The 6,772-nt window shown below is 33.4% G+C and overlaps 1 long non-coding RNA gene across 4 annotated transcripts in view; it reads right to left on the bottom strand.

The window, feature by feature from the left end:
• Positions 1 to 6,207: 6,207 nt before the first annotated feature.
• The window catches only part of LOC116850950, a 7,803-nt gene continuing 7,238 nt past the window's right edge, over positions 6,208 to 6,772 (bottom strand). For all 4 annotated transcript variants that reach the window (XR_004379492.1, XR_004379491.1, XR_004379494.1 and 1 more), the window contains exon 4: positions 6,208 to 6,663. This is a non-coding gene — a long non-coding RNA (uncharacterized LOC116850950). The remainder of the gene's footprint in view (positions 6,664 to 6,772) is intronic.

Raw genomic sequence — 6,772 nt, 5'->3', positions numbered from 1 at the left:
TTATTTAGACAAAATAATACTTCATTATACTTTTCTAAATATTTTAATTAATAATAATTTTTCACTGAATTTTTCTACTCTCTTAATAAAATATTATCGAAATATTAATGAAATTATAATGAAATTTTAATGAAATTGGGTCAAAATTGTGAATGCTTTTCAAACATATTTCAGCAAAAGTTCATTATATTTTCAATGAATTATTTCCATCAGATACAAATATCTCAATTGAGATCTTACATGCGAAATTTTGCGGAAACCTCAACTGAGAATTCAATTGAGAATTTAATTGAGAATTCAATTGGGAATTCAATTGTGATCTCAATAGAAATTTTTCAGTAGGGTAATTATCAATGATTCTTAGTATGATATTTCTATAAGGGTATTATATATCAAATTTGTCCATTCATGTTTATACATTCTATTTATATATATAATCATGTATAATTATATATATAAATTAATATATAATTTTATATAATTACCCAGATAGAAAAATTATGTCATGTTGCGCTCAGCACGCGCTCATATATTGACGTGGATGATTGCAAAAATGCATACAAATGCGTGCGCATATGCTGCTCATATGTCGTTCATGTAATGATGATCAGAAAAATATCTCATCTAATAATATTATGATAACAAAACTTAATAGACTAGACATATTCGTATATCATTTGTATACATCTTGTGCTCATATCATGTTAATCACATAATGATCTTTAAAAAGGTATCAAGGTGAAATCACAGTATGATATCACATTATGATGAAACGTGATCATCACGCATTTCTATCTGGGTACGCATAGATTTATATGTAATTATACATATTGTTATACATAATTGTGTATACCCACACAGCACAGGGGTGTATATCAGTTGGACACGGGGCAATTGGACACAGTCCAATCACAAGTCGCTGTTCCAAGGGACCCTACAAATGTTTCTAATCACACGGTGCTGTGATTGGCAGTGTCCAAATGCACCGTGTCCAAGTGCACCGCTCCCGTCACCGATCACGTCGTGGTCACCACTTATGGCGTAGGCTAAAATATAGGTGTCGTAATATACATTATAATTTTTGGATTATATATTTATTCGTTATTAATACAAAAGTATCTTAGCACAAGACTTTATTCCGGTAGGAATCTCTCGAGAGATCAGGTTAGACTCATTCTCTTTCTTATTGGCTAACGCTTAACGGCTACGGTGGCGCACTCATCGGACAGTCCACTATAGCGCCACAATTGACAGGTAACAGAATTTGAAATTTTGCTGTACTATAATAATTTATTGTTTTAAGTTTATACAAATGTTCTTGTATTATATGTTTTGATTACAATAAACTATATTAACATTATTAAAATAGATTGAGACAGCGGGTGTTTCCGATAATACCTCTTTAAGTCATTTTCCTAGAGCAGAAATGAGTTACAGACATCACCATCTACTACTATTATGTGATTCATGACAACCCAAAACTGCCTAAGGGTGTTATTTCGGGTGTATATCAGTTGGACACTGGGCAATTGGACACAGTCCAATCACAAGTCGCTGTTCCAAGAGACCCTACAAATGTCTCTAATCATACGGTGCTGTGATTGGCTGTGTGCAAATGCTCCGTGTCCAAGTGCACCGCTCCTGTTATTTCACGTGTTATACGACAAGTTTTTCGGATACGTTTATTGGTTGGCGAATAGAGTATTTCTAGGTTCTCTGTTCGTCAACCAATGAGCGTATCCAAAAAGCTTGTCGTACGACACTTGAAATATCAGCCTAATGTTGTCTTATGACTGGAAGCAGTGGATTAGACAGAACAATACCGCGACAAATACACGAGATAATAATTTTGTAAAATTGTATTATTGATTATAAAATTATCTAGTGTTATTTTCTAATAAAATTTTAATTATTCTTAATTAAAGAGTTATATAACCATTAAAATTATATTTTTCAAATATTATCCTAAAGTAAAAAGTCACACTGTTTTAACCAACCCAGATAGCCAAACCTGCGCGAGCAGATTTTGAGCAGAGCTTGCTATCAACTTTTGATGGTAAATAGATAATAAATTTGATGCAGGATCTGTTATATCAAATCTTGCTGCCAAATTGCCGCCAGATATGTGGCAGAGCTTGTTGTCGGATAATTGCTGCAGATTTGCAGCAAAAACCGCGCAGAGCTTGTCGCGATTTGACGGCAGATTGGCGGCAGAAACCGCGCAGACCTTGCTGCGCTGCAAGCTTTGTGCGGTTTTTGCTGCAAATTTGGTACCAATTGCCCGACAGCAAGATTTGTCGCCAAAACCGTAGCCTAATGTAGACACAGATGGCCATGGTTTTGCTGTGGGTTTTTAATCAAATTTGCTGCTAATCTGCGCGCAGTCTGCGCTCAATTTGCTTACTGGGTATTTGCAAAGTATTGTTTTTACATGACTCGTGCATGTGCAAGTCCACTATAAATTATGCCATTAGGGTATCTTGATAACAAAACAAGATAGATTTGTTTGCACAGTTTGTTTTAAATTGTATGTAATTCTACAATCGTTTCTTAATGTTACTATTTTTTTTAACATTATTTAAGTTATTTCTTTTATACTTTAATACTCATTACAACTAAACATTTTTAGATAAAAAATGTATGTACTAGAAATATGGGAAATATTTTTTGATCACCTATCTGATGAAGATGATGAGGATAATTTCCAACCTCCACGTGAACATCATATAAAGATCCCACATTTTTTTGAAAACATTGTCGTAGAATGTTCATTAACAGGTAAAAGAATTTGAAATTTTGCAGTACTATAATAATTTATTCTTTTAAGTTTATATAAATGTTCTTGCATTATATATTTTGATTACAATAAACTATATTAACATTATTAAAATAGATTTTAAATCTATCTTGTTTTGTGTCATCAATATACCCTAATAGCATAATTTATTGTGGATCTGCACCTGCACGAATCATGTAAAAACAATACTTCGCAAATATGTTAAAACAGTGTGATTTTTTACTTTAGGATAATATTTGAAAAATATAATATATATTTTAATGGTTATATACCTTTAATTAAGAATAAATAAAATTTTATTAGAAAACAATACCACATGATTTTATAATCAATAATACAATTTTACAAAATTATCTCGTGTATTTGTCACGGTATTGTTCTGTCTAATCTACTGCTTGCAGTCGTGAAACAGCATTAGGTAGCTTTGGGTTGTCATGAATCATATAATAGTAGTAGATAGTGATGTCTGTAACTTATTTCTGCTCTAGGGAAATTGCTCGGAGAGGTATTATCGGAAACACCCTGTGGGTGCTTACTAGGGATGTGCAATACAATATCGATATTGCAAATATCGATATTTGGCAGCCGATATTTCGATATTTTGTATCGATATTTTGTCCAACGATATTTGCATGTATCGATACTAAACTCCAGAATATCGACTATGTATCGATCGACCAGAAAATGACGTTAGGGCAAGATTTTCATATATTACTACTATATTGCTAACTGAGAGAGAGGTTCCGTCCCAACACCACAGTGGGGGAATATATTTCCTATTTTTTCTAAGTTTACTATTTTGAATGTTATGCGCATGCGTCGGATTGATCGTGTCCGCCAATAGGAAAGTAGATTGGTATGTTCAATCTAAGGTTTGTTCTTTCGCTCTGCACTGCTACACTAGTGCAATAAGTGCAGCAGTGCAGCGCGAAAGAACAGACCTCTTGTCCGAGTGGAGTTTATGATATAGGCTGTGTTCCAAAATTACTGACAGCGCTAAAAATCTATAATATACGTAACATGAACTATAGCTTTTCAGCGCTGGAAGTGAATATTGGAACACAGCCATATTATTGAGGAGTAATGGCGTAGAGCCGCTGAATGTCAAGCGAGCTCAGCCATTCTATTGAAAACTGAATTGATATATTATTGAAGTGAAGTGATGATATATATTTAGTAATGGCGTATAGACACTGAAAGAGCTTCATTATTAGTTTCATTATTATAGAAGAAGAAGAAGAAGACACTAAAAGAGGAGTGCTCTCAGCCATTCTCGAAAAATAAATTCTCTCATTGGACCATCAGCTGCGTTCCGAGGGAGCGGTGCACTTGGACACGGTCGATTTGGACACAGCCAATCACAGCACCGTGTGATTAGAGACATTTGTAGGGTCCCTTGGAACAGCGACTTGTGATTGGACTGTGTCCAATTGCCCCGTGTCCAACTGATATACACCCGCGTTCCGACATCCAACTCCGACATACGGCGTATTGTGTTCCGGGCCTAATGGCTTTCGCAGACCAACGCAATGCGCAACGCAACACGCGATATGCGACGAGCGATATCCAATCAGTGTACTGGTATTCCGATAAAACTGTATGCTCATTGGATGTCGCGTGTCGCAAATCGCGTCGCGCATCGCGCTGGTCTGCGAGAACCAAAAGTCCTATTGCTTCAGTTATTTTGTGTGCCATGGCCTTTACTGTTACAGAAAGTGTGTGTGGTGAGCATTAGGTCTGTTCTTTTTAGCTACACTGCTGAACGAGTGCAATAAGTTGAAGTGAGACAAACATACTTTCTTTCATTCTAACTTATTGCATTAGTTCAGCAGTGCAGCTAAAAAGAACAGCTCATTTATTCTTTTATTGATACGTTCGATATTCACTGTATCGATACTTCACGGTCGATATATTTGGTGTATCGATATTTTGTCCCACGATACGATATATCGATATTTTCTTATCGATACAACATCTCTAGTGCTTACCATATCGAGTGCAGAGCAAGTGAGAGGAAGTATCTATTCCCATTTACAGCTAATATATTTTATGGCTACTCTTGCTTTGTTCTGTTCTGTCTTTTATCCACAGGAACAATATGACTGCGTCGAACGACACAATTGATGTAGCATACGTCTACGTCCCCTAACAGCACAAGTCAATTCTGAGAACGTTCTACGATCATCGGAAAAGTAGATTGCGTATATTCTCGTAACAGTCGAAATAAGTACTGCGATAACTGTAATACATACTAGGAAACTTCCTATGTCTCGCGTAGTCTAATTCATAGTATATACTAAGAATATCCCGCATTATGTATATAGAATGGGAACGGTCAGAAAACGGTATCAGATGGGTGTATATCAGTTGGACACGGGGCAATTGGACACAGTCCAATCACAAGTCGCTGTTCCAAGGGACCCTACAAATGTCTCTAATCACACGGTGCTGTGATTGGCTGTGTCCCAATGCACCGTGTCCAAGTGCACCGCTCCCGTATCAGATACGCATACATATACACAGGCGCACGCTTCACATGTACATTGGGTTAGATTAGGTTAGATATTATTGATTGTTTTCTTTTATATATAATAAAACATTTATTTATATTTCCATTTGTTATATACATTATATTGTTATTAAATATATTAATGAAAATAACTTTTAAATTAAATATATTAATTAAAATATTAATTAAAATAACATCAGAAGATCCAATAAGGCCAGTGTGCTTAACGTCAAAAATGTAATTTGTATGACTGAGCAGTTGCATTAGTAGTTTGTGCCGACGCCTCTTCGGACGTACATTCTATTTCGGTAATATCGTTCAGTGGTTTATGGTACCATTATTGCACCAATATATTGCAGCATCAAGATGTCCTTTTATTTTACTTTTACATTATTTGCAGTCTTCAAATTGCATAGCAACTAAGGATTTTCATCTTGAAATTTTAAACCAAATATAAAAAAACCAACAAAAAATATTTTTTTTATAAAATATTGTATTGTAAAGGACAGATAAGAAACGCTTATTATCCTTTAAAAAAGAAAACTTTTAAAAAAGGATATGAAATAAAGATTGAAATAAAAATAAAAAACGCAATGTGACAAGAAACAAAAAATTATATAACAAAGAATTGTAAAACAGATGAAAAGCGAATATCATCTTTTACCAAAGGAAACTTTAGAAAAAAAATTTGAATAAAAATAAAAGAGCAATGAAACAAGATTGTCACAAAATCAATTTATTCTTGATCTTGATGTTCATCTTGGTTTTCATGTTGATTTTGGTTTTGTCTGCCTATACGTTCCTTACTATGGGCTAACCAGATCTTAACTGGAGCTGAGATCTGGTCATGAGACGCATCTAAATGTACTTTTCTTATGACATCTAGAAAATAAGACATATTTTTATTACTTCTTTATAAATTCTTTATAAATACAAAATATTTCTTATAAATTAAAACTAATATCATCAGTATTATGTAAATGAAGTAACATTTTATGCTATATTTATTATATATAGAAAAGAAAGAGTTGCAAAATATTAATATTTGTAAATATTAATATTTGTATCATTAATTTTACGAACAAATGCTGCAAATATTTATAATACTATAAAAATATTTGTCAAGTCACAAACAACGTAACGTTCATAAGTAAAAAGTGTAGATTGCTTTTAAATATTTTATTTTCATAATTTTAATATTTCATAATTTGCAGATATTTAAAGTTGAAAAATTTTGCTTCTTTTTGGCTCCAAACCAACTATATTTTATAGCGAGTTGGTTGGAAAATATAAATCTCATTAGTCGAATGCAAGAAGTTTTCATACATCCGCTCCTCAAACGTGCCAATTGTTTAATCTAAAATAAAAACAAATTTGTATTATTAATAATTATTATAAAAGTATATAATATAGATATATGAAAAAATTATAGTTAAAATTAGTGAGCAGCTACTCTTAGGGGGGGG

This window comes from Odontomachus brunneus, unplaced genomic scaffold, assembly GCF_010583005.1.
Source record: "Odontomachus brunneus isolate Ranch 3 - 2012 unplaced genomic scaffold, Obru_v1 Obru_scaffold_161, whole genome shotgun sequence".
NCBI lineage: Eukaryota > Metazoa > Arthropoda > Insecta > Hymenoptera > Formicidae > Odontomachus > Odontomachus brunneus.
This window is presented reverse-complemented; position numbering and strand designations above follow the sequence as displayed.